Source organism: Vulpes lagopus, chromosome 2 (assembly GCF_018345385.1).
Source record: "Vulpes lagopus strain Blue_001 chromosome 2, ASM1834538v1, whole genome shotgun sequence".
Lineage (NCBI taxonomy): Eukaryota > Metazoa > Chordata > Mammalia > Carnivora > Canidae > Vulpes > Vulpes lagopus.
The window spans coordinates 53,204,874-53,232,382 of record NC_054825.1 but is presented as its reverse complement, the minus strand read 5'-3'; the positions used below and the strand labels follow the sequence as shown (position 1 = coordinate 53,232,382).

General features: G+C 44.8%; 1 protein-coding gene, 1 non-coding gene and 1 pseudogene across 6 annotated transcripts in view; 1 reads left to right on the top strand and 2 right to left on the bottom strand.

Annotated features, from left to right (window-relative positions):
* Positions 1-27,509, bottom strand: part of DAPK2 (death associated protein kinase 2) — a 126,553-nt gene that overhangs the window by 72,246 nt on the left and 26,798 nt on the right. The gene's annotated exons all lie outside the window — the stretch shown is intronic.
* LOC121485918 lies at positions 2,532-2,636 on the bottom strand. The gene has a single exon (XR_005986422.1). It is a non-coding gene; the product is annotated as a U6 spliceosomal RNA (small nuclear RNA).
* Positions 21,875-23,289, top strand: LOC121484329 (annotated as a pseudogene).

Sequence of the window (27,509 nt, the reverse complement as noted above, 5' to 3'; positions counted from 1 at the left end):
AAAAGAAAGGGTGGGAGCACCTCAATTACTTATTCCTCAGCCGTTCCCTTTTGCAAAACACTTGAAGTCAACATTCTTCAGCCACCTCCAGTACTGACAAAGAAAAGAGTTCTGGTCTGCACCAGATTCAGCTGTGCTGCCCACTGGATGCTGAAGGCAGGAACTGGCTCATTCTGCTCTCTCTAGATCACTGTCCAACCATGAGGAAATGCAGCTTGTCACCTAGATAGGACGGTTACCATACATGATGGTGCAATCTCCTTCCTTCCTCCTCCTTCCCCTAAGCTCTCACAATGCGCTTTTCTTCCTCCAAAATGCAGAGCAAAGGGGTGCCTGGGTGGTTCTGTCTTTTAAGCATCTGCCTTCGGCTCCAGTCATGATCCCCAGCATCCTGGGAACAAGTTCCACATCAGGCTCCTGGCTCAGCAGGGACTCTGCTTCTCCCAATTCCCTCTGCCTGCTGCTCTCCCTGCTTGTGCTCGCTGTCTGTCTGTCTGTCTGTCTGTCTGTCTCTCTCTGTCAAATAAATAAATAAATATTAAAAAAAACTAAAATGCAGAGCAAAGACACAGTCCAGGAAGATAACAGCCTCTTTCAGATGAGGATGGGAAGGAAGTAGGGGCAAAGAATTCCAATCACAGCTCCCACCACGACCTTCCTGGAAATCTCCCTCCCAAGGCCCTGGGCTGCACTTCCTCTCCTTTCCTCACCACTGAACATTGCACCCCCAAGAAGATCATTCCTCAAAGTGATATCTTTGCACCAGCGGCATTGACTTCACCTGGGGAGTGGTTAGTAAAGCAGAATTTCAGACCCCATGCTAGCACTACTGAATCAGAATCTGCATGTTACCATGGCCCCCATGTGAGTCACGTACATATTAAAGTTTGAGAAGCACTACGTTAAAAAAACTTATATCAAGTCCCCAATCTACTACTTAATGGAACTCTGAGTATCCAAACATTCACTCCACATTCTCTTTGGTTCTGGCACTTCTTGCTGAAAATCTGGACCTATGAGACTGTTTACATACTTTGGTAAAGGACAGAATAATGAGCAAACACAAATTAATAAATATCTGTTGAACAATTCCTCTCTTGAAGAATAATAATAATAATAATAATAATAATTGACTCTTACAAGGTAGCATTATGATTTACAAAGTGGTTTTATAAAAAAACAAAACAAACAAAAAACAAAGTGGTTTTATGTGAGCTCTCTTATTTCATATTTACCAAATCCCTAGGAAGCCCTTGGGGACAGGTATTTTTACCAATTCCCACTACAGAGGCAGAGCCAAGCATGGGGGTCTTGAAGAGAATGGCATAAACAGCCTTAAAGGTGGCACCTAGGAGCCACAGCTGGTGGAAATGTCGCAGCTCAACACGGATTAACCATTCATAGTGTTTGGAGGAAAGGGTGACCTGATTCTAAAAAATGTTTTAGTAACAAAGTTCATCAGAAATTCCTTCCTTATTTGGGTGTTCTTGTTGGGAACATGAATCAGCTTTACCTGCCCTAGTAATGAATAAGATTCTATATATGTGCTTTGATCAAATATGGCTTTGAAGATTAACAGATCTTAAAAGGTCTTCAAGTGCTCCTCTTATCAAGTCTTCCATAGCATCTATTATGGTAATTTGCATGTAACTGTCAATAAATACTTTTGAATGAATGAATGAACTGATAGATGGATGTGGCAAATTTGTCAGAACATATCTTTTCATCTGTCGTTGGAGAGGGCTGTAAACTGAGCTATGGGTGTGAGAAACTGGGGCCTTACCCCTAAAATATAAACTAGATTCCTGATACCATCTTGTTTTCTTTTGATCTGCCTATTTAAAGGGTCACACATATACACATGCACACAATTCCATTTGGCAGAGGATTATAGTTAACTGAAGTTTCATAGAATGAGACCATAATGTGTCTGATTGTCTCATATGGTTTGCAATCTGGCACAGAAGGCAATTCCCAGGAAAGAATTTCAGGACTATTTTCAGAATTGACAGCATCCTTGGAAGGTTCTCCAGTTTATTTAAAAACAACAATAATTGATCACTCATTATTTTGTAGTTATATCTTGCTCTATTTTACAAAGACTTTTTACTCGTTTTTAAAAATGAGAGCTACCATTTAGTTCATGTTATATTCTAGGCACCATTTTAGAATGTATTAACTCACTTGGTCCTCTTAGTGATCTGATAAGGGAGATTGCCTGATAAGGCAATCCTGATTGCCCCAATTACAGATGAGGTTCCTGGAGCTCAGAGAGGGGGAGTAATTTTCCCCAATCACACAGCTAGGAAGGGGCAAAGCTGGAATCTAAATCCAAAAGAACTGGCTCCAGGGCCTTACTCCTGACCTTGCTTGGCTCATCTAGAGTTGATAGGAAATTGGTAAAGAACAGACTCAGCAGCCTGGGGAGAGACAATGAGAAAGGAGGTCAGGATTCAGATCACTTTGACAGCCAAGCAGGACTGAGTTTGATCCATCCTTGAACATCACCAGAATGTGTTGGGAACTTGGCCATGAGAGAGCAATCAATTCAAGTTTCATGTTATCCTTGCGCAGGGGCCATGCTAATCTTCTCTGTATCGTTCCAATTTTAGTATTTGTGCTGCCGAAGCGAGCACTCAATTCAAGTTTCTACAACCAATCCAAGTTTCTACAATCAAGTTCTTTTTTTAAAAAATTATTTATTTATTCATGAGAGACACAGGCAGAGACATTGGCAGAGGGAGAAGCAGGCTCCCTGTGAGGAGCCTGATATGGGACCCAATCCCAGGACCCCAGGATCATGACCTGAGCCCAAGGCAGACACTCAACCACTAAGCCACCTAGGCATCTCACCAATCAAGTTCTGACTGAAACAAAAATGACCAACTGACCCCTGAACCCGAATGTTCCTCTCTACCTCAGTCACAAGTAATTGTAGACTTTTAGGATAGGCCTGCAGAGGCAGAGCACCCATCCTCAGAACCTACAGCCACTTGTCTACAGATGCGATAGGTAATCCCAGGACTCAGGTGGCTGGGACCAGCTTCCTCAAGAGAGTTGTCATACTTGGGTAAGTCATAAAGTCTCTCAGCCTCTTCCTACTCTTCTATAAAATGAGGGTACTCCCTGCCTATGGAAGGCTGCTGTGAGGCCCACCCATGACAATGGAAGTGAGCACACTTTGTAAACTGCAGAAGGTCACACAAACACATGGACAAGCTTCATGGGTCTCATGCACAGACACAGTGGGCAGCTACTGGTAAGATCTGGGGGGCCTCTGACCCCATACCACGTTTCTTTAAAGTCGTATTCCTTATAGTTCTGGAGCTTTTTAACAGAGAATCATCAAGCTAACGAAACTGGCAGCAGAGAGAGAGAGAGTATGAGTATGTGTGTGTGTGTGTGTGTGTGTATGTGTTGCTGGAGGTGGGGGGGTAGGGTTGTGGGCAAATCCTTTATCAACTCATTCAAAGCAGGAATGAGTAGGAATGGGCCCTAGGCTGGGAGGCTGAAGAGGGCAGCGGGGGGATGCAGGGAGGTGAGGAGGGGAGGAACTGACCTTGGGAGCAAGGACAGGGCTCTTCTCTGCTCCCTGCAGGCCACATATCCAGATCCCATCCCTCTTCAGTGACTGAAAAAGTCAGAACCAGAAGGCCAATACTGCCTAGGATGTGAAACTGACCTGTATTCATGGGAATATTTAGTGACCGTGCTTCATCATAGCCAGTCCCATTGCTGGCAGAGACCTAGACACATGCTGTAGACTGCAAGATAAGGTCCTTACGGGGTATCTAATGCTTCCAGCATCACCAGGATTCTTGTTTCTTTACTTATCCCTAATAGAATTCAACAACCCAGGTTTAATCTGCCACGTGATGGAGAGTAAATCAGTCACCCTATCTGGACTTTAGTTGCCTCATTTTGGGGGAAATATTTTTATTTATTTATTTATTCATGAGAGACAGAGAGAGAGAGAGAGAGAGAGAGAGAGAGAGGCAGAGACATAGGCAGAGGGAGAGGCAGGCTCTCTGCAGGGAGCCCGATATGGGACTCGATCCTGGGGCCCCAAGATCACACCCTGAGCCAAAGGGAGATGCTCAACCACTGAGCCACTCAGGCATCCCTTAGTTGCCTCATTTTTTAAAAAAAAGATTTACTTGTTGGGGTGCCTGAGTGGCTCAGTCAGTTAAGGATCTGCTTTCATCTCAGGGTCCTGGGCTCAGCCTTGAGTCAGACTCCCCTGCTCATGCTCTCTCTCTTGCTCTACTCACTCTCTCTCTCAAATAAATAAACAAAATCATTTTTAAAAAATATTGATTGATTGATTGATTGATTTGAGAGGGAGAGTAAGAAAGAATAAGCACAGGTGGGAGGGGCAGAGGGAGAGGGAGACTATCTTGAACAGACTCTCTGCTGAGCACAGAGCCGGAGGTGGGGCTTGATCCCATGACCCTGAGATCATGACCTAAGCCAAAATTAAGAGTCAGATGATTAACTGACTGAACCACCCAGATGTCCCTAGTTGCCTCATTTTAAATGAGATGACTGATGTAATCCATAGTCTTCAAACTTCTTAACTAGAAAAGCCCAACATGTAAAACAAATGAAAAGAGAAATGCAGGGATGGAGAAGCCACATGCTCAATCCCCCTTCCCCTTTCTCCTGTGTTGGCCCCCAGAGCGGGGGCTGTGGCTCCAAGGAACACAGCTTGAATATCACTAGGTCAGATGGACTCTATGTTCCCATCTATCTCTAGCTGATGGGACTCCATGGTTCATTCTGGGAGCTGGCAATGAATGTCAGGGTGAACTGGGAGCCAAAGTGATTCTTACGGCCAAGTCCAGCAACCATGGAAATTGGCCAAGCTTGGAGTTGGGGGGGATTCACAAAGTTAAGCAGACACAGTTTGCAGCTGCCCATGGAGAATTCATCCCTTGACTGAATTAGTTTGCCATATTTAAGATGAGGTTATTAAATCTTCCTTACAGAAGAACTCCAAATATATATATATAAAATTATACTCCCCTCTCCATGAGGCAGAGCTGGGTTCCTCTCCCCTTGAGTGTGGGCCAGACTCAGTGACTCACTAATAGAGCATGGAAAGGGAAAAACAGTAACCTTCCAGTGAAGAAACCTGGTTGACACCTTAACCAAGTCATCAAAATTAACATCACCAGTAATGAGTCATGTTGATGTCAGCTACCCCCTCCTAGCAGGGAATGAGAAGGGTACTTCACCTTGGTGGTATTCTTGCCCCAAGTTCAGAATCTCATGAGGAAAACATCAGACGAACCGAAACAGAGGGACGTTCTACAAATACCTGATCAGGACTCCTCAAACTCCTCAAGATCGTGAAAAACAAAGAAAGACAGAAATAGTCACAGACCAGAGTTCCTTTGTCCCCTGTATTTCCTGTACATTAGTACTTGGACCTAGAGGTTTGCTCAGATTCAGGTTTGAATTTCTGGCAAAACTCCATAGGTGATTCTGTGCCTAAGGAGACATGACAACTAAATACAAGGTGGAATCCTAGATGAGATCCTGGAATGGAAAAAAGGACATTAATGTCAAGACTGGTGAGAGCCAGAGAGAGTCTGGAGTATAGTTAACAGTAATAATGTACTAATGCTGGTTTCTTAGTTCTGAAAAATATACCATGGGTATGTAAGATGTCATTAGAATTAGATGGACTTGGGTAAGGGGTATCCAGGAACTCTGTGTGCTTATCTTTGTAACTTTTATGTAAATCTCAAATAATACTGCACCTCTGAAAAATCCCGAAATAATAGTATCTACCTTACAGAGTTGTGATGATCAAATGGATACAAAGGGCAAAGAACAGCATCCAATGCACAGTAGATTTTCTATAGATATTAATTACTCTTATTATTACTACTACTTTGTGCCAACCCAGAAAATAAAAAATCATCCTATTCTATTTCATGTTCTATTGTACTGGAGTTCATATGGTCTGCAAATATTTCAGTGATGCTTGTGACACCAAGACTTGGTACATGTCTTCTGAATAAGGTTTCTGAATCAACTTGGAGGTCACACAGTCCCATAAAAGTTTTTGTCCAATCTCATTAAAAACAATTTTTTTTCAACTTCCACAATTATCAGTTCCTAGCCTTCTCATTTCGTCTATCTGCCTACTGACTCCCCACTCTGCTCGATTATCTTAAAGCTAATCCCAGACATAATAGTATGTCATCTGTAAATATTTAAGTATGTGTGTCTCAAAGGTAAGAGCTCCTTTTTAAAAACTATAGCCACAGTTCCTATCACACTTCTAAAAATAAAAATAATTCCTTAATATCAATACCCTGTTGGTGCCAATATTTCCCCTATGGTGTCATAAAGGTTTTTCACAGTTTGTTTCATCGAATCAAAATCCTATTAAGGTTCCTCCATTGCAACTGAGAATGTCTCTTAAGTCTCTCTCTTTTTTTTTTTTCTTAAGTCTCTTTTAATCTATAGATCTCCTTCACCCCTCCTCTCTTCTCTTTTCCCTACTTTTTTTCTCTTCCCTCACTCTCTTTTCTCTTTCTCTCTTTCCCTCTCTTTCCATCTCTCTCTTTTTCTTAAAATTCATTTGGTGAAAATACTCAGTCTTTTGCCCTGCAGTTTTCTTTTCCAGTTCTGGCTGACCCATAGTGTTGTTGAACATGTTTCTCTGTCCCCTGTATTTCCTATGGATTAGAAATTGGGTCTAGAAGTTTGATCAGATTGAAGTTTGAGTTTCTGATAGAACTCCATAGGTGCTTCATTAGGAGCATACACAGCTGTCTCTCTGTAATATTAGCAGCTTTTGATGATCAGTATCTAGAGTCATTCATTCAATGTGGGGGATGGGAGTCAAAATCATCATCATTGGGGCACCTAGGTGGCTCAGTTGGTTAAGAGTCTGACTCTTGATTTCAGCTCAGGTCAAGATCTCAGGGTTGTGAGATCGAGCCCCATCCATGTTGGGCTCTGTGCTGAGCATGGAACCTGCTTAAGATTTTTTCTCCCTCTCCTTCAGCCCCTCCCCCCTCAAAAAAAAAATCATTATCATCATCCCATGACTTGCCCCGTGCTGATACCTTTACTTGGAAGGGACAGCTTCTTTTAGACCAGTAGAATGTTCTGAGGGTTTGGAGCTCCTTAGCAGGATGCAGACTTTCAAAGTTGTTACTGCCCCCATTGGCATGGTGTGGAAGTGGGGGTCTCTACTGATTGGTTTGGTGGGGCCTTCCCCTCAGCTTTGATCAAAGCAATCACATGGTAGGGCCCCAGGGTTGGGCACAGGCTCTGGGATGCACACAGGCTCTTTTTCATGGGCTCTCACAAATGCAATGGGCATGGGCAGAACTGCCTCCTGCATCAGCCAAGACACAACCCAAGACATAACTCTAAAAGCCACACCCTCCCTTTCAGCAGCCACAAGTTGTTTTTTGACCTAACATTCTTGGCTTCAGGGCCAAAATAGTGACGACTTCTCTTTCTTTCCTTTGCAACATTAATTCCTTCTATTCTATAACTCCTTTCAGGTGAGGGTTTCAAGAGCTTTCAAAACACTCTTACCTAATCCTCCCAGCACTTAAGTGAGTAGGGAAGGTGACTAGCAGAGAGCTCCACTCCCCAGGCAGGGAAACTGAGCCCAAAGAGCTCAGCTGGACTACTTGCTCTCCTGCTCTGGCCTAAGGCCTATGCTTCAGATCTTGCCTATATGAAGACAAAGACATGTCTTGTGAGTAAGTCCAATACCTTCCCCTGAGGAATCTTCCTACCTGTGATATTGGAGGAGCTAAGAGGCTCTCAGCAAGACAGGTTCCAGTCAGCTCGTAGCAAATTATCCTGCCTAGATTTTCCACAAAAGCAGCAATTTTAAGCATTCTGTTCTACTCTCAGGCTCTGTGTGTGATGCCATGTGTTTTGATCAGGGGTTTAGTAAACAGTCACCATACATGTTGGAAACAAGAACAGAAACATTATCCTCCCTTGACCTAAATCCCAGCTGCCAGTCCAGAAATACCACATGCAGCTCAGGAAAGATGTGCAGGTGCTGGAGAAGACATAGAAAAGGATGCCCAAAACAGCCCAGGAGGTGGGAGGACAGCCATGTACCCTCCCAAGATGGGAATGGGCTTGTACCAATCTGCCTAGAGTCCCTCATGCTTGAGGCCAACAGCCAACACTGGGAGACAGATGGCCAAGGTGGAGGCGGGAGTGGGGAAGAAACAAGAAACTATGTTGCCCACAAAGGAGGGAAAGTGAACACAAGGACTGGATCCAGGAGTAGAACCAGACCCATCCCACATAAATCTCTGCAACATGGGCAAAACCAACCCGCCCAGCATTGCTCTGCCTATGCCATCTCCTGGCACCCCAACAAGAGGGCTTCAGCACCAACCAACACCAAATGGTTCCAGCCCACCATACTGGTCCACCTGGCTCCCCCATGCCAGCCCTGACCCCTCTGGTATCATAGCAGCACCCACCACCAAGGTCTGTACCAACCTGAATCAGACACACATATAGCTTTTGCCAGTTTACCAAAAACAGGCCAGAGTCAGAGAACCAGCTCTTAGCATCAGAGGCCACAGGCTTCCAGGGTGACCAATCAGAAGCAGGAGACACTAAAGTAACTTCTCTCCTCATATTATATCCTGGTTTATATGATACATATTGGCTCCTGACACTCCTCAGCTAAGGATGTACAGAAGGATCTTATGTCAGGACCCTCAAGAAACAAACTCCCCACAAATCGCCAAAGCAGGACAGAGCCAAACAAGGAAAGTTGTCTGAGATCTCCCAGTGCACAATAAAACTTGGCAAACCTCATAGAACCATGGAAATAAAGGGAACTTCTCACCATCACCCTCACTTCCTAGATGGGACAACAGAGACCCAGCAAAGGGAATGGCCCTGCCCAAGTTTCCTGTTCTCCTAGGCAGCAACAAATCCAGGACCAGACAGGTCTCCTGACGAGCAGCCCAGTTCTCTCTCCTCTCCTCTCCAGTGTGCCTCAAGTTTCAGACAGCTTAGACCTGGCGCCTAAGGGGAAGGCCTGGCAGCTAGGGGAGGAGGAGGCCAAGTCCAGATTACATCAGTCTCACAGGGAGCCAAGCAGGAAGTGGAGACTACTTTTCCTTCCCACCCACAGGTAGCCTGGCTCCAACAAGTGGCCCAGCTCCAAGTAGCCACTGATAATGCAGGGAAAGCTCAAAGACAGGGGTGGGCCCATCCTCACTTCATCACGCTTATCATCACACAACCCTTTCTCATGTACCCCCAAATGATGGGAAGGCATAAGATCCCCTCAGCTCATAATCTAGCCAACCCAGTGCCCCCCAATTTTCCCTCTGCTCTCCTATCACGGCAACCTGTCTTCTGCTCACACCTGTCCAAGATGTCCACCTCCTCTTAGCTCCAGCCAGAGCTTTCCATCCTTGAAGAGCCATTTGGAAGGCCCCTCCTCCAGATAGCCTTCTTTGCCTCCTGAAGTCCTCCCTCTGATCTCCCAGCCCTGAACAGTTAGTGCTAGGAAGGAAGGCAGAGGTATCCTCCTAGAAGGCACGTGCTTACTTTGCCCTGGGATTCTTCCTAACTCACTGGGACAGTTCTCTGATGGGTCTACTAATTTCTGTGGTTTAACTCTTATGTTGGAAAAGTACCCAAGAGTAAGACCAAGAGACCTCCTTTCTAGCACATCAAACAGCTTGGGACACACAGCAGTGTTTGATAAATGCCATTTAGCACTACAGTGCTATCATATCAAGAATGATACAATCTAAATGACCATCAACTGACACATGGATAAGTGAAAATTTGCTATATCCATACAAAGGAATATTATTTGGTAATTAAAAGGAATGAAGTTTTTGATGCATGCTGAACATGGATGAATATTAAAAAACATTATGATAAGTGAAAGAAACCAGTCATAAACACCACATATTGTATGATTCCACTTATATAAAACGACCAGCATAGGCAAATCCACAGAGATAAAATTAGATTCATGGTTGTATAGGGCTAGAGGGATTGGGGGACATGGGGAATGACTGTTAACGGGAATAAGGTTTCTATTTCAGGGTGATAAAATGTTCTAAAATTGATTGTAATGATGATGTGCAACTCTGAATATACTAAAAGCCATTAAATTGTGTAACTATAAAGGGTAGGTGAATTATTTTACTTAAAGAGTTTTTTTTTTAAAAAAAGAAGGAAATATAAAAATACTCACATCCTTTTACTGGGTGATGTCAACTGTGCCTAAAGAGGTATAAAACCCTTCCACGTACATCCATCCTGGGTCTCATCTCAAAATCCTGTACAGTCACTATTATCTCCCTTTTCATAGACCAGGAAGTTGAAGCTTAAAGAGATAGCTAACTAGCCACAGACCTGGAACCCAAAAATCAGATGATCTGAGTCCAAGTACAGTGAGTGCCCTTTGGGAATGACCTATGGAGAGACTTCGAAAGAAGAAACAGCTCCATACACAAGGAAAAGCTGGAAATAAAACATCTTCAGCTAAGGAACTGCCGTAGAGTACAGCAACATGAACGTGATAAATAGGATCACCGTGTATTATAAAAATGTTAACTAAACATGTGCAAATGGCATGTACAGTTTGATTTCCGTTTTTGTTTTGTTTTAAATACACTTGTGTGACCAAAACATAGTAGCGAATATGGGTGCAAAAATGTGCTGGGATGATGAATAGCCAAATGAAAACTTTCCTTTAAAAATTTCCTGTGTTGTTTTAACAGTAAAAAAAAAAGAGAGAGAGAGAGAGAGAGGGAGGGAGAGAAAGAGAGAAACTAAACACTTGAATGGACACCCCCCCACCAAGCAGCACAGCAGAGCACTATAATTATCCAGTCAGGGGTGAATTCCCTGGGGAATCAGCACAGGCCACTGAGCCGCAAGGTCACCAACAGCCTTACAGGCAACAAGGGGAAAAGGCAGGACCCCGTTTGTAGTCTGCAAACATAAGATCAAAAGGGGCACAGGAGAGTCAGCCAGAATTTATTCAGTCACTACTGATCTTTCCTTCAAAATGTTCCTTGTGTCCCTCTCATGGCATTCAGCACATTTTACTGGAATTCTCTCTTTATATATGCTTCTTCCTCAGGAGACTGAAGTCCTCAGGCAGAGCCAGGAATCACTCATCCTTGTACCCACAGGCACCCGATACAGCGCTGGACACACAGTAGGTCTACAGTACATGTTTTCTGAATGGAATTGACTAATCTCTCTTCATACCTGCCACTATCTTGAGTGAGACTGTTGCACACAGATACACTTTGTGCCACCTCCTGATCAGCATTCCTGCCCACAATCCTCCACCCACACACCCTCCATGTCCATCTTCCTGAAATGCTGATATCATTTCATTCTCCTCTGCTTTACCTGTTTACCCCTTCCCATCAAGCCTGAATGCCTTGGCCAGGCCCCAGGGCCCTTTCATCACCTGGCCCCATTCGACCCACCCAATTATCCTCTAGCTTCCCAGCAGGCACAGCCCAACACACTCATTCCCACCTCCAGGCTCCAACTAGCCCTGTTTGCCTATCCTGAGATATCTCCTACCTACTCAACTCCCACCTCTGTTTAAAATCAAGTTCCAACTCCTCCTGAGGCCTTCCCTGACCATGCCAACCCCCAGGGATCCTCGCCTCTGGATGTGTCAGCTCCAAAGCTGAGTACATCTAATAATCTTTTTGTACCCCTTTCTTTCCGTGTTTGTCTTTTTCCCACTCTCAAACTAGATTAATCTTCTTAAGGGCAGGGCAGGGTTACACTTCATCAGTGTGACCCACCACACCCATTGTTAAGACAGGCACATTGTAGAAGCTCAATACATCTGCAAACCATATTGGTGGTTACATCTCAAAATCTGCAATATAGCTGTGGTTAGTAATGAAAATAGGTTTTTTTGTTTGGTTGTTTGTTTTGTTTTGTTTTGTTTTCCGGGTGGTACAGAGACTGGTTCTAGGCAGCTGCACAACTGGAGCATGAGTAGGAGGATTTCTCAAAAGGGGCTTAGAAACTTAAATCTATGCCATTAAAACAGCAGAGTCCTCTCTAGCTCCTGATGGTGCCCAGTAGCTTCCGCACCACCTAGAAATTTGTTAGAAATGCAAACTCTCAAGCCCTACCCCAGACCTCCTGAATCAGGAATTCTGGGAGTCAGGCCTAGCATCTGTGGTTTAACAAGCCCCCCAGGGGATTCCAACATCCACCAACGTTTGAGAACCACTAGTGCAAACACTTAAGAGGAATATTCTGGTATATCAGAAAGAGCACTTCCTCCCGTCTCTAAAAACTGTGTATGGATGTGATTTTTAGCTCCTGTCTTCCTGTTTCCTATTATCTCTACTGCCACTAAAATTGAAAACTGCAGTTGGGAAAATTGGCAGAGAGTACTGAGCAGTTGATAACTATTATTAATAGTTAGTACTAATACCCAGCCCTAGTAGTAACAGCAGTACTACTACTTGCTACTAGTACCAGCAATAACAATTATCAGCTTCTCAGTACTCTCTGCCAATTTTCCCAACTAAATGGTAGTTTCCAGGAGCAGGAGTAGAGGATAAAATTTATGAGGCACTGGGTATATGCATTCATGACCCTTCCAGGGTGACCATGTTCCCCATTTGTCTCTCAGGTGGGTTTTTTTGTTTTGTTTCCTTTTTAAAGATTTTATTTATTTATTTGAGAGAGAGTGAGAGGGAGAAGAAGAGAAAATCCGAAGCAGACTCCACTCTGAGCGCAGAGCTCAATACAGGGCTCCATCCCACGACCCTGAGATCATGACCTGAGCCAAAACCAAGAGTCCAACACCTAAATGGCTGTACCACCCAGATGCCCCAGCTTCTCAGTTTTGACCAGTGGTTTCTCATCATTCCCTAACTCCAGAGGACAACTGGAGACAAAGGCTACACTGGCTGCCTTCTCAATCATCTTGATTTGCAGTTTGCACTTGAATCATTCTAAGACCCTACCAAAGGCTGTGGTCTCTACTTTGGATACCTGCCCCCACCTCTGAAAACACTGGGTCAGTCTCCTGGCATCTCCAGTTATATTCCATCCATGAAGACAAGCTTTACATGCTCTCATTCTTCAGCACCTGTCCAAGGGCAGATCACTGGGAGGCATGGGGTTGTGTGCACAGCAGCAGCCCAGCTTCCTGCAATCTTGTTCATAAACTGTGGATGCTTGTCCTGACCCCATCCATCAGAAGAGGGTTCAAGAGGAGGACTGCAGTTTTGGGGAAGAATATACAAGGCATAGCATCACCTTGTAGAGGTGGCTGACTTGCTCTGTGGTCTCCTGGTCTTGGGAACAGAGCGAGAACAGATACTCAGGGCTACTTGGCAGAGGGCACCTGATCTGGGCCCTTAGGCTCAGCAAGTAATCAGGGCAAGGGAAAATATGAAGCCATAAAATGAAGGGATCCTCAGTAAAAATGGAGCATATTGGAGAGGAGGAAACACAGGAGGAGGGCTGGCTCAATCAGTAGCTTTGCACCCCTAGCAGTGTGACTGTGGGTAGCTAATTGCTTCCCATCTGTGAGTCTCCTTTTCCCTATACAGCTGGAAAGTGAAGATGATCTCGAAAACTCCCACAAACAGCCAAGTGTTCAGAAGAAAATGATGCTCCAGCCTTATTGACACTCTATGCCAGGGCTGCGGATGATGGAAATGTTCTGTAAGTGTGCTGTCCAACGTGGTAGCTCCTAGCCACACGGGCCTACTGAGCACCTGAAATGTGGCCACTATGCCCGAGAAATTTGTTTGTAATTTTATTTAATTTTAATTACTTTACATTTGAATTTAAATAGACATACATAGCTGCTGGCTACTGCACTGTAACAGCACAGCTCTAAGTAAATTCATGAAATGCAAGTCGTTTAAAACCCTATCTCCACATAGTAAGTGAAAAGTAAAAACTAACTTAATCTTCCAGTTTTAAAATTATTTAATTGATTTTTTTAAAGTATTTTATTTTTAAGTAATCTCTACACCCAACTTGGGATTCGAACTCACAACCCCGAGATCAAGAGTCATGGGGTCCACTGACTAAGCCTGCCAGGTACCCCTAACATGCTTTAAAGAGCAGAGACTCAGGACCCCTTAAGAGGCCCAGGAAGCAGAGCCCCTATTCCTGGGTCCTCATCCCAGCCTTGCCCCCAGCCAGCTTCGTGGGGAGCCAAGAGCCCCATCACCAACCTTAGCTCCACCTTATCTCTCTGTGCCCCAGTTCCTTCTGTAAAGCGCACACCTGTCACTCTGACTTTCCTACATAGTTGTGAGGACACACTGCAAAGCTGTACACTAAGGAACCTTAAAAGTGCTAACAAACACATTATAGTCACCACTCACACCCCACATGAATGCTGTTAATGACCTTTCTGAAGCCTCACTAAATGGCCCTTTAGCCACTGAGAGCTGGGGAGAGGATGATGATAATGTGGCCAGGAGCAAGGGCAGGTGGAGAAAGTTTCAGGCTGCCACTGATTTATCATTCAACAAAATACAGGCACACCTCAGAGATATTGCGGATTCAATTCTAAAACCACTGCAGTAAAGCAAATATCACAATAAAGCAAATCAAATGAATTTTTCAATTTCCCAATGCATATAAAAGTTATGTTCACACCAGGGACGCCTGGACGGCTCAGTCAGTTTAGCTTCTGCCTTTGGCTCTGGTCATGATCTCAGGGTCCTAAGATCAAGTCCTGCATCAGGCTCCCTGCTGAGGAGCCTGCTCTCTCTTTCTCTCTCTCTCTCTCTCTCTCTCTCTCTCTCTCTCTCTCGTTCTCACACATGCACTCTCACTCTATCAAATAAATAAATAAAATCTTTTTTTAAGTTATGTTTATAATATACTGTAGTCTATTAACTATGCAATAGCATTATACCTTAAAAAACAATATATAGGGGATCCCTGGGTGGCTTAGCGGTTTAGCGCCTGCCTTTGGCCTGGGGCATGATCCTGGAGTCCTGGGATCGAGTCCCACATCAGGCTCCCTGCATGGAGCCTGCTTCTCCCTCTGCCTGTGTCTCTGCCTCTCTCACTCTCTCTCTCTATGCCTATCATGAATGAATAAATAAAATCTTTAAAAATATATATATATATACCTCAATGAAAAATGCTTAATTGCTAAAAACTGCTAACTACCACTTGACCTTTCAGTGAGTCATAATCACTGACCACACAGATCACCATAGCAAATATAATAATGAAAAAGTTTGAAATAATGCAAGAGTTACCAAAATGTGACAGAGCCACAAAATGATCAAATGGTGTTAGAAAAATGGTGCCAAAAGACTTGTTCAATGTAGGGTTGCTACAGACCTTCAATCTGTAAAAACAAAACGTAATAAAGCAAAGCAGGATAAAATGAGGTATGCCTATATTCTATGTGGCTTAGATGCATTCAATAAATGTAATAAATCAATCTGCCAAAAATTCTGCTTTGAATTTATCTTACAATTATACCAGTACAAATGTGGCACAAGAGTTTGTCTTATTTACTGCAGAATCCACAGTGCCTGAAATCATGCTTGGTAGTTAGAAGGTGAGTAAATGCTACATGCAGATACGCAGATGTACAAGGATGCTCATTGCAGTAACAACTCAAATGTCTACCAACAAGGGCACTAATTAAATTCATTATGGTCCATCTATAACAGGTGGTACAAGTAGCTGTGAAAAAGAACCTTTCTATCTCACACATACACACACACAGATCTGGGAAAAAGCACAAAATTTAAAATCAAATTGCAGAACAACATTCTGATCCCATCTATATGTCCCTCTCATCCCACCTACATTCTAAAAACTACAGATTATGCATATATATGGTTGTATATGCTTAGATCATTTCTGGAAGGATACATAGAAACTTAACAATGGTCACCTCTAAGGAGAGGCCAGAGAGGTTCAGGAGGATGGGGCAGGAAATATCCAACGCATTATTTGATTTTCTTTTTTATTGACTAGTTTTCTTTTTTCAACTATAAAAGTTAAACATGATCATGTTAGAAATTATATCTGGAATGTCACGTGGGCCAATATATATATAACTGAGGGAATGACAAAAAAAATGTTTACATTGTAATGCAACTGGGGAAAATGGGATACAAATTGTACCTTCAGTGTGATCATACCGTGAAATAGACAAAAAAAGAACAACGTACAGATGCAAAACCCTGACACAGCCCCTGACAGTCTAGTCCCTGAAGACCTGAGGCCCCTGCCATCCTCACCCTGAGCCAATCCACAAGGTAGCAACGAAATCATTAAGGTGCCTCTCATTTCCACAGCCAGAGCACAGGAGGCAATCATAGTAACACTGCAAATGTCCTGAAAAGTGAGACCAGGTCCAGCTCCCTCACTCTGAGGAATATGGAGGTGGAGTAAGCCTGATTTAACTCTCCCCACGGGCTGAGACTTTGTTCTTTGTTACTGAGATATTTTGGGCTGGAAGCTGCAAGCTGGAGGACCTAAAGTGAATCTGTGCAATCTTAAAAGACCAGAAACTAGCAGCTTAAATTCCACTAGGTGCCTTTGAGATTTAGTAATTAGAAAAAAAAAAAAAAAATGAAGGCAGGCACAAGGTTTCCAAGCCGCTGAGAGGTCTCTGATTACCTTCAATAGCCCTATGGACACAAATACCTCAGGAAAACAGAAGGGTTCGCTTCAGGAAGGGGCAAGAATTTAAAAGCAAAGAACCTAAGGGGTGGAAGGCCCTGAGATACTATCTAGCCCAACCCCTACATTGCCAGAAAAGGACTGAGCCCCAGATAAGAATGCATTCCTTCTAAAATAAGTGCAGACCCAGGAAAGAGGGTGTTATTAAGTGACCAATTGAGGCTTCCTGGCAGCGACTGGGAAAGCAGGCTAGATTAGAGAAATTATCCCTTCTGGAAAAATACAGTTGGCTGCACATCACATGGAAACCACAGGAAGCAAGGGCCCAATCCCTTACAAGTGTTCCAGCCTCACATGAATAAATCATGATGCCATTGCAAGCATGCATGTTCCAGATAGAAATCTCCTGCTTCTGGACTAATTAGTCATTTCACTTAGTAAATCCCAACCTCCTTTGGGTGTGGCTGGCAGCTTCACCAGAAAGAAACACCTTCCAGGTAGGGTTCTGGGCTGGGCGGCTCTGTGGCCTAAGTCCTTGTGACGTGGCAGTGACACAAGTCAAGTTTGTTTATTCACCTCATTTTCCTCTAACTGGGCTCCATGATAGCCTTCCCGGGTCCCAGAGAACATGACCCTAGGGAAGTGGGGTTCTCTCAAAGACTCCTTACAGAGAAAAGCATGCATGGCCCCACCTGCCGTTTGGTTCCCTGAGGAGAAGCCCTGCTGTGGGTGGCAGGTGGAGGACTGGGTGTCTCTGACCTACCTCAGGCACAAGGAGAACTTTCATGTTGGCCAGAGCCTGCCATTATCAGATGTGATCCTTCAGAGACCTGAGGGCTGTTGGGATATCATACAATGTTCAACCTGAAGAGGACCTTACAGAATATCTAACAGCTCAACACTCTGGTTTTCCACAGGAAGAAGAGGACTGAGGAAGTGAGTGACTTGTTCACAGCCACCCAATATTTACAAATAAATCATCCGATTCCTGGGCTTTCATTTCTCCCTACAGCCCTCAGGTCTCTGAAGGAGAGACCTCAGGTCCTAGATGAAACCCACAGTTCACACCTTCCGATGCCAGATGAGCAGCTAATGGGCCACCAACAGCTATTTATCAGACACTGCATGCAAAGTATAATGGGAGCTTACATCTAATGGAAAAAACAGACCTGATTCCCCAGAAAAGTTAACGCCATTAAATAAAAACATGACTCACCACCAGTGGGGGAGGAAAAAGAAATTACCAGACAAGCAAGAGGCATGGAGTAAGGAAAAATCCCAAGAAGAGGCAGCCAGAAGGTATAAGGAGATCTGGCCAGAGAAGGAGAGATCTTTGCAGGGTAGTCAATCAGGGTGAGGCGGCAGGAGAAGGCACTGCATGGTGACCGCTGGGGCCCTGCCATGCCAAGAATATCCCCTCTCCTGCCTATGCCATACACCAGGAGGACAGCATGTTCCAGATGGGAATTACTGCTCTGAAGTTCAAAAGCAACTAATGCCAGTGCTCTATGTGCATTTTATACAAAAGCCTCCCATTGCCAGTCTTTGGGGGCCAAGACCCACTCGACCATTGCTTCAAGGGCTGCTTGGGGAGAAGAGGCAATGCATGAGCACAAGACCCAGCCTGCAATGAGAGCATTGACCCCAAAGGTCTCAGGCAACTCCAAGAGGAAAAGGGGGCAGCAGGTATAGTGAGTTTAATAGTAGTCCCTAAAAAGATATTCTATGTCCTAACTTCCAAAATATATGATTGTGGCCCTATTTGGAAAGAAGGTCTTTGAGGATGTAATGAATTTAAGGATCTTGAGATGAGATCACCCTGGGTTACCAGGGTGGGTCCTAAATCCAATGACAGTTGTCCTGATAAGAATGAGGCAGAGGGAGACCAGACAAAAGAGGAGGACACATGGAGGCACACAGGGGAGAAGGCCATGTGAAGACAGAGGCAGAGAGATGCAGCCACAAGGCAAGGGAATGCCAAGGCTTACTGACAGCCGCCAGAAGCTAGGTGAGGGGCAGGGAAGCCATTCTCCCTGAGAGCCTCCAGAAGGAAGCAACCCTGTCAGCGCTTTGATTTTGGACTTCTGGTCTCCACAACTGTGAGAAAATAAATACCTGTTGTTTTAAACCACCTAGTTTGTGGCAATTTGTTATGGTGGCTCCAGAAAACTAATACAGCAGGGCAGGGGGTAGGGAAACAGGCTGGGGAGTCTTGGGAGTTCTAGGAGATGATGTCACTCGTGTTTGTGTAACAGAGGTCACAAGACAAGGCAGCCTCTGGCTCCTGAGGACTTCAGGCCAGCTGGATACAGGGGCCATGAACAGGAGCTTGCATGTTCCCATCAGGTATGGCTATGACAGTGGGGCTCCCTGCCTCTTGGTTCTCTGTCCAGTGCTGTGGTCTTGTCCATCCAGCCCAGGCCCTCCACAATGGATTCTCTTTATCAGTGAGCCCCCCAAAAGTAAGTGGCAGCATCCAGTGATTTTTTCAGAGTCCATTATCATCGGCAGTGTAGTTCAGTGGAAAGTATTCTGGCTTTGGAGTCAAACACACTTGGATTTTGTGTTTTTTTATTATTATAATAATTATTTTTTATTATAATTATTTTTAGTAATCTCTACACCCAATGTGGGCTCAAACTCACAACCCCAAGATCAAGAGTTGTATGCTCTTCCGAGTGAGCCAGCCAGGTGCCACAAACAGACCTGGGTTTAATCCCAGGATGAGTTGGAATTAGAGTGACTGACCTCTCTGAGCCTCAGTTTTCTCATCTGAAAAGTGGAGCAAGCACCTACTACCTCACAGAGCTACTCTGGCCATTAGAAATAGCACCGGTAAACTGCCCAGCCCATGGTCTGCTTGATAACAGGAGTGCAATAGGTGGTAACAATTATCACCATTATTCACATGAATAATGAAGTGGAACACTGGCCTGAGCCCACCTTGTTCTCATTGCTGTGGTGAATACAAAGACAGCCTCAACCCAGGGGCTGCCCTCAAGGGCTCTCACTGAGCAGAGAGTTGCTGAGCATCTACTGTGTTCCTTCTGTTTAGTCCCTCCTTCCCCAGGCACTGGCTGTGACCACAGCCCCCGATGTAGCTCCAAGAGGCACCCAACACACACTCGTTTTATGAATAACTAAAAAAAAAAAAAAAAAAAAAAATGACACCGACTGAGTCACCCACCTCTTAAAACATTGTTTTTCTCATCTGCAAAATGGGACTAATAGCATCTACCTATTCTGCTGCCTCACAGGATGAATGTGAAGACCCAACAAAGACAGCAGCCACAGAAGCCATAGAGGCAAAGCCCCAAACTGTACCTTAAGGCCTAAGGAGGTTGGCTGTGCTGGGCCTATTTCAGGACAATGGCAGGTCCACATCTTAACTGGGTACAAACCTCCCTGCCTCCCCTGGTCTGGAGTCAGGAAACCTTGACTTGACTTCTGACACTGCCTCTTCCTAGCTGTGTGACCAGGTCACTTAACCCAGCCTGAGCCTCAGTTTTCTGTAAAAGAGAGAGCTCATTGCTTCTGCTGATCTAGAAATATAGCTATGAGAACTAAACACGGTGTATGTGAGTATGCTTTGCAAACTGTAAAGCTCTATACAAACATAGGAAATTACCATGATTATCATGTCAAAAGCAGGTACTCAACACAGGTGTGAACCTCAGAGGAACAAAGACTCCTAGGCCAGAGAGAGGAAAGCACAAATACCCCTGCTCCTTTCAATTTGGGCAGCTTTGAACCCTTCTCCATCAAATTTCAAAGTTCTCTATGGCTTTGCCAGGAAACCAAAAATATTCTACCCACAACTCTGGAGAACCACATGATAAGCCATTTCTATAATGGGTGCTGCTGGGCTTCAAACAACTCGTCTGCTTGGGACAAAAAGAAATAGTTTTTTTAAAAAACACCACATACCACAATTCAGCCACTCCTCTAAAACACATATCTTTTCTCCTAAGAAAACTAAAAAAAAAAAAAAAAAAAAAAAAAAAAAAAACAGGAAATCAACTTTAACAGATTAAGTCCAACTCTGAGATATTCATTCTCGGAAGGCAGGCCTTCCTGGATGAGGGGGGCATACAGAGCATTTTCCAGTTACAGTGCTCAGGCAGAGAGATTTCCAGGGGAAGTGGGCGAGGAAGTGGGGCACCAGTCCCAAGGGCTGTGAGGACTGGATCTAGGAGCCCAAAGAGGCAATCGCTGCCTCAGATTCAGAAATTAACGCTATAAGATTCCTTTAGTGGTTGTTTTCATTCACCAGGCATAAAGAAGGTCCAAAGACCACTTTCTCCTCACTCATAGGCCTTGATGCCAATACCTCGAGCTCCAATTCCTTTCTCCTCAGCAAATACATCCCCACCCCCCCAATCTCATAAGCAGTCAGCAGATAAATGGTCCTCTGGACTGGCCAGAAGTATCCTCAAAGGAGGTCTACCTATCTCATGGTTCTCATGGCTCTACCAGCTCCTTTGGGTCACCCCGGGGCCAAGGAGGCAGACACACCCAGTCCTGGGATCAGGGCTGACTCATAAGGATCCTCCCTGTAGCTATTCACCCATGTTTTACACTTGGGGCTGCCCCTTTCTCCAAAGACCCTCAGTCCTGGGTGAAGGCTGCATGCACCTTGTTTCTTAGCTCATGCTCTCTTTGGAAGTTTCTGTTCTCTAGTGCTAGACCCTAAATCACTTGATAGGCAGCCTGGCATTGTGGGAAGAATACATGCTATGCAGTCAGGCAGACGTGGGTTTGACTCCAGGCCTGCTGCTGACTGGCTCTGGAGCTTTGGAAAGGTGACTGTCCTGGCCCTAGTTTCCTCACTCCTAAGAGGTAACTAATTCCTATCACACAGTTTTGTAAGAATTAGTAATAATACATGGAAGGCTCCTATTATATGGTTGGTGCTTAATTAGCAATAGTTATTATAATAATGGCAGTGCCACCTCCATGCTCCAAACTCTAAGGCCTAGTCCCTCCATACCTGGCTCCTGTTACCTTCGGCTCCCATATAACCACTCATCAGAGTGTCCTGTTCTTAGATCTGCCAGTTCTGGACCAACCCAGGCCTCATCACTGGGGTGTATAGAGCTGGCAAACAGAAAGCATTCAAAGCAGTGTTTGTTTACTTAGGAAAAAAATATCCTGTTATTTCACAACAGGTTTGCCACCAGAACACAGGTGTCATGAAAACCACCGCTAAACCTAAACCAAAATGGGAAAGGAAAAGACTCACATCAACATCGCTGTCATTGGATATATGCCTCAAGGATGCAAGTATCCACTTATTTAAGATTTGGGCAAGTCTACCACTACTGGCCATCCGATCTACAAAAGTGGTGGAATCAACAAAAGAACTATTGAAAAATTTGTGAAGAAGGCTGATGAAATGGGAAAAGGCTCCTTCAAATATGCCTGGGTCTTGGATAAACTGAAAGCTGAATGTGAACATGGTATCACCACTGATATCTCCCTGTGGAAATTCGAGACCAGCAAGTATTAAGTGACCATCATTGATGCCCCAGGACACAGTCTTTATCAAAAACATGATTACAGGCACATCTCAGGCTGACTGTGCTGTCCTCATTGTTGCTGCTGGTGTTGGTGAATTTAAAGCAGGTATCTCCAGGAATGGGCAGACTCGTGAGCATGCCCTTCTGGCTTACACAGTGGGTGTAAAACAACTAATTGTTGGTATTAATAAAATGGATTCCACTGAGCCACCCTACAGCCAGAAAGAGATATGAGGAAATCGTTAAGAAGTCAACATCTACATTAAGAAAATTGGCTACAACCCCGACACAGTAGCATTTGTGCCTATTTCTGGTTAGAATGGTGACAACATGCTGGAGCCAAGTGCTTACCATGCCTTGGTTCAAGGGATGGAAAGTCACTGGTAAAGATGGAAATGCCAGTGGAACCACACTGCTTGAAGCTCTGGATTGCCACCAACTCATCCAACTGATAAAGCCCTTGCATCTGCCTCTCCAGGACATCTACAAAATTGGTCATATTGGTTCTATCCCAGTGGGCCAAGTGGAGACTGATATTCCTAAGCCTGGCATGGTGGTCACCTCTGCTTCGGTCAATGTTACAACTGAAGTCAAGTCTGTTGAAATGCACCATGAAGCTCTGAGTGAGGCTCTTCCTGGGGACAATGTGGGCTTCAATGCCAAGAATGCATCTGTCAAAGATGTTCGTCATGGCAATGTGGCTGGTGACAGCAAAAATGACCCACCAATGGAAGCAGCTAGCTTCACAGCTCAGGTGATTATCCTGAGCCATCAAGGCCAAATCAGTGCTGGATATGCACCTGTGCTGGATCATCACACAGCTCACATTGCTTGCAAATTTGCTGAGCTGAAGGAGAAGATAGATCGTCATTCTGGAAAAAAGCTGGAAGATGGTCCCAAGTTCTTGAAATCTGAGGACGCTGCCATTGTTGATATGGTTCCTGGCAAACCTATGTGTGTTGAGGGCTTCTCTGACTATCCTCCTCTGGGCCATTTTGCTGTTGGTAGCATGAGACAGATGGTTGCTGTGGGTGTCATCAAAGCAGTGGACAAGAAGGTAGCTGGAGCTGGCCAGGTCTCCAAGTCTGCCCAGAAGAAGGCTCAGAAGGCTAAATGAATATTATCCGCAATACCTGCCACCCCACTCTTAATCAGTGGTGGAAGAACCATCTCAGAACTGTTTGTGTCAATTGGCCATAGAAGTTTAATAGTAAAAGACTGGTTAATGATAACAACACATCGTAAAACCTTCAGAAGGAAAGAAGAATGTTTTGTGGACCATTTGTTTCTTATGTGTGTGTGTGTGTGTGTGTGTGTGTGTGTGTGTGTGTGGCAGTTCTAAGTTATTAGTTTTTTAAAATCAGTACTTTTAAAAAAATAAAAATAAAAAAAAATAAAATAAAATAAAATCAGTACTTTTTAATGGAAACAACTTGACCAAAAATCTGTCACAGGATATTATTCAGTAGGCAAAACACAAAGGTCTGAGGTACTTGGGAGATTCGGAAATTTCCTTCAGACTCTTCAAAGAAAAATATGTCATTTCTAACACATCGCCCTTTTGTAATTATAAAAGTAATATGTGATCATTGCAGACACTATGGAAAGTAGGAAAAGTATATGAAAAATCCAAATGAGTGACAATTTCACCATCTTTAGAGAATATTGTGGAGGATGTTTTGGTGTATTTCCTTGCATTCTTTTCTCTATATGCCTCAAGGATGCAAGTATCCACTCATTTAAAAGTGAACAGATGAATACACAGGCCAGCCAGTGTCTACAAGAAAGCAGCAGTTGATTGCCCACGAAGGCTTCCTTGTCCTGTTTTCCATTCTCCCCAACCCTAAACAACTTGTTAGTGACATACTCCCACATTGCAAAACTACATCTCAGCTTATCAGCACTTGGTGAACTCTTACCTCTGAGTGAGTTAACATAGTCATCTCTGCTTTCCACTTTCATGTCACAGGGTCAATATTTACTAGCTGTGTTGCTAAAACAGGCTCTGGGCATGGACTCAGTGCCAAACGTCCCTGTCTAATCTCAGCAGCAGCAGTCCCAGTGGCACTGGGTGCTTTCCTGTGCCACAGGCCACAGCATCAGGTGAGTGACTCCTGCCCTAACTAAGCAGGTGGCCTCCAGCCTGGCAAGGATGCTTCATATAATCATAAAGTACAGGAGACTAGTGTCATGAGACACTTAAATATTAGAGATAGTGTGTGGGAGGGTGGCCTGGGTAGCATAGTGGGTTGAGTGTCTGACTCTTGGTTTTGGCTCAGGTCATGATCTCAGGGTCATGGGACTGAGCCCCTCACTAGGCTCTACACTCTATGCTCCTTCCCTATCTCTCTGCCTCTCATCTTGTGCACTCTCACTCTCTCTCAAATAAATAAACAAATCTTTAAAAATATATATTAGAGATGGGAAAATTGAGGCCGTATGGGGAAAAGGACTTGTCTAAGCACATGCAGCTCCAGAACCAAAGCCTGGACACACACACACACACACACGCCCTGCCACTGCCCACCCCACACATCAGCACTCTCTCTCACTGTCCTCTCATTGAATGCCTGGACACAGAGAAACAGCAGAGACGGCAGGTGGGCACAGGTCCCATTTTATCAGGCCTTTTGTTGCCAAGTGGGCAGGTGCTGCTCTGAGATGGTCCATTTCACAGGGTGGTCTTCCCAAGAGTGGCCTGATCTCTTACAGTGATGATTAAGGTAATATCGTGGCATCATCAATTCTCCTGTTTCTTGTTGTTTTTCATTCATTGCTGCATTCGTTCATCCGTTCATATGACAAACAGTTATTGAGCCCAGCTGTGGGAGGGCATCGCTTGCTGCACTCAAGCATTTCCACTTTACCCTCCTCCTCTGGGGAGGATCTCCCTGCAGCTGTCGAAGGAGACAGACTGTCTGGTAGCCCCCAAGGGAGTCTGAGGCTTAAAGAGAAATGCCTATAGAGGGGCGTCTGGGTGGCTCAGTGGTTGAGCGGCTGCCTTTGCCTCAGGGCATGATCCTGGAGTCCTGGGATCAAGTTCCACATCAGGCTCCCCTGTGGGGAGCCTGCTTCTCCCTCTGCCTATATCTCTGCCTCTCTCTCTCTTTCTCTCTCATGAATAAATAAATTTAAAAAAAATAAATACCTATAGGAAGGAAATGTGGGAGAATTGTGGTTTGGGGGTAGACCCTTGACAGCACACCTGTGGAAGAAAGCCCCTATTCCTAAAATCACCTCAGGTACTGAAAGGAATATGTGTTTCTGTGCAACAGTATAAAGAGCCAAGGACCTGGAGTGAAGAGACCTGCATTCAAGTTCCTGTCACACCACCAAAATGCTACATGGCCCAGCGGGGAATAGTGCCTTGCCCAAGGCACAACATATTAGTGGCCAAAGTGGGACTTGAATCAGGTTCCTTTTTTTTTTTTAAGATTTTTATTTTATTTATTCATGAAAGACACAGGGAGAGACAGAAAGAGAGAGGGTCAGAGACATAGGCAGAGGGAGAAGCAGGCTCCATGCAGGGAGCCGACGTGGGACTCGATCCCAGGACTCCAGGATCACACCCTGGGCTGAAGGTAGGTGCTAAACTGCTGAGCCACCCAGGGATCCCATTGAATCAGGTTCTTTACTCCAAAGTCCCCGTGTGGACTATTGGCCTGGATGACCCAAACGAGGCTTTCTATGTCTCTTATCCTCAGGCAACCCCAAGAATGCCACAACCCTGATCTGGACCTTCTAGGGCAATAGGACTCCTCTTCATCTCCTCAGCTGAGATTGGTACCTGTGCACAGGGTGAAGAGCTCCCTGGACTTAGTCACTCCGCTTGGGTTCACAGAACCAGGCTCAGCCACTTCCGGAGATGCAGGAGCAGGAAGGCCACCAGGAGGCCACCAGGCTAACCCCAAGGCAGGAAGAAGCTGTGAGGTGGGGCAGTTGTGGCACACGAGAGGGAGAACAAGCGGGCATTCTGTCCAGCTGCTGAGATGTCAAAGGGCTCTGCACACTTGGCCTGTTCCCGGCTCCACCCCCCTCCAGGCAAGAAAACAAAGAAGGTCGTGTGAGCAGGGCTGTGAGGAAAATGATGCTGCATTTCTACCTTCTTCTGGGCTGGTCAACACAAACTCAAGCCCTTGGGGCTCAGCGCTGGCTGAGCACAGGTTATGGTCGCACCAGCCCTGGCGTCTGCTGACTGCCTGCTGTGGGCCGGCCCCATGCCAGAGGTGGCGGCAACACTAAGGAAGATAAATCTCGGCCCCTGTGCTCCAGGAGTTCCCAGTCTGGCACAGGATACAGAATGAACCTCCAGGAAGCCTTCTACCTCAGGGCAATTACGTCTGAGACACAGACTCTAAGGGCTCTATGGCTCCTCGAAGCTGGAGAGATGGATGAGGCCAGGGCAAGTCCCAGGGAAGGCTGCAGAGGAATAGGAGGTATTTTCACTGAACTCAAGGACTGAGGAAAACTAGAGGAGGAGAGGAAGAGAGATGAGAGAGAAGGGCCTCCAAAGGAAAAAAAGAACATCTCATTAAAAGAACATCTCTTGGACACAAGAGGGGTACCTCAGTGGCTCAGTCGGTTAAGCATCTAACTCTTGGTTTCGGCTTAGCTTGTGATCTCAGGGTCATAGGATTGAGCCCGGAGTCAGGTTCCATGCTCAGTGGAGTTGGCTTGAGATTCTCTCTCTGGCCCTCCCCGTGTTCTCTTTCTCTCCCTAAAACAAATCAATTCTTAAATTTTTTTAAAATAAAAAAAAAAAAAAAAGGCTTGGACCCAAGAAACAACAAGTGTTGGCAAGGATATGGAGAAAAAGGAACCTTCATGCACTCTTGGTGGGAGTGCAAAATGGTGCAGCCACCCTGGAAAACAGTACAGAGGTTCCTCAAAAAGTTAAAAATAGAATTACCCTAGGATCCACTAATCACAGTCCTGGATATTTACCCCCCAGAATAAAAAAAAAAAAACTAATTCAAAGGGATACATACATCCCGATGCTTATAGCAGCATAATCTACAATAGCCAAGATATGGAAGCAGTCCAAATGTACATCGACTGATGAATAGAAAAGGAGAAAATACTCCACACACAATGGAGCATTTTTCATCCATTAAAAAAAGAATGAAATCTTGCCATTTGCAAGGACATGGATGGAGCTAAAGAATATAATGCTAAGTGAAATAAGTCCGTCAGACAAAGACAAATACCATATGATTTCACTCATGTGGAATTAAAAAACAAAATGGGATCCCTGGGTGGCTCAGTGGTTTAGTGCTTGCCTTCGGCCCAGGGCGTGATGCTGGAGTCCCGGGATCGAGTCCCACATCAGGCTTCCTA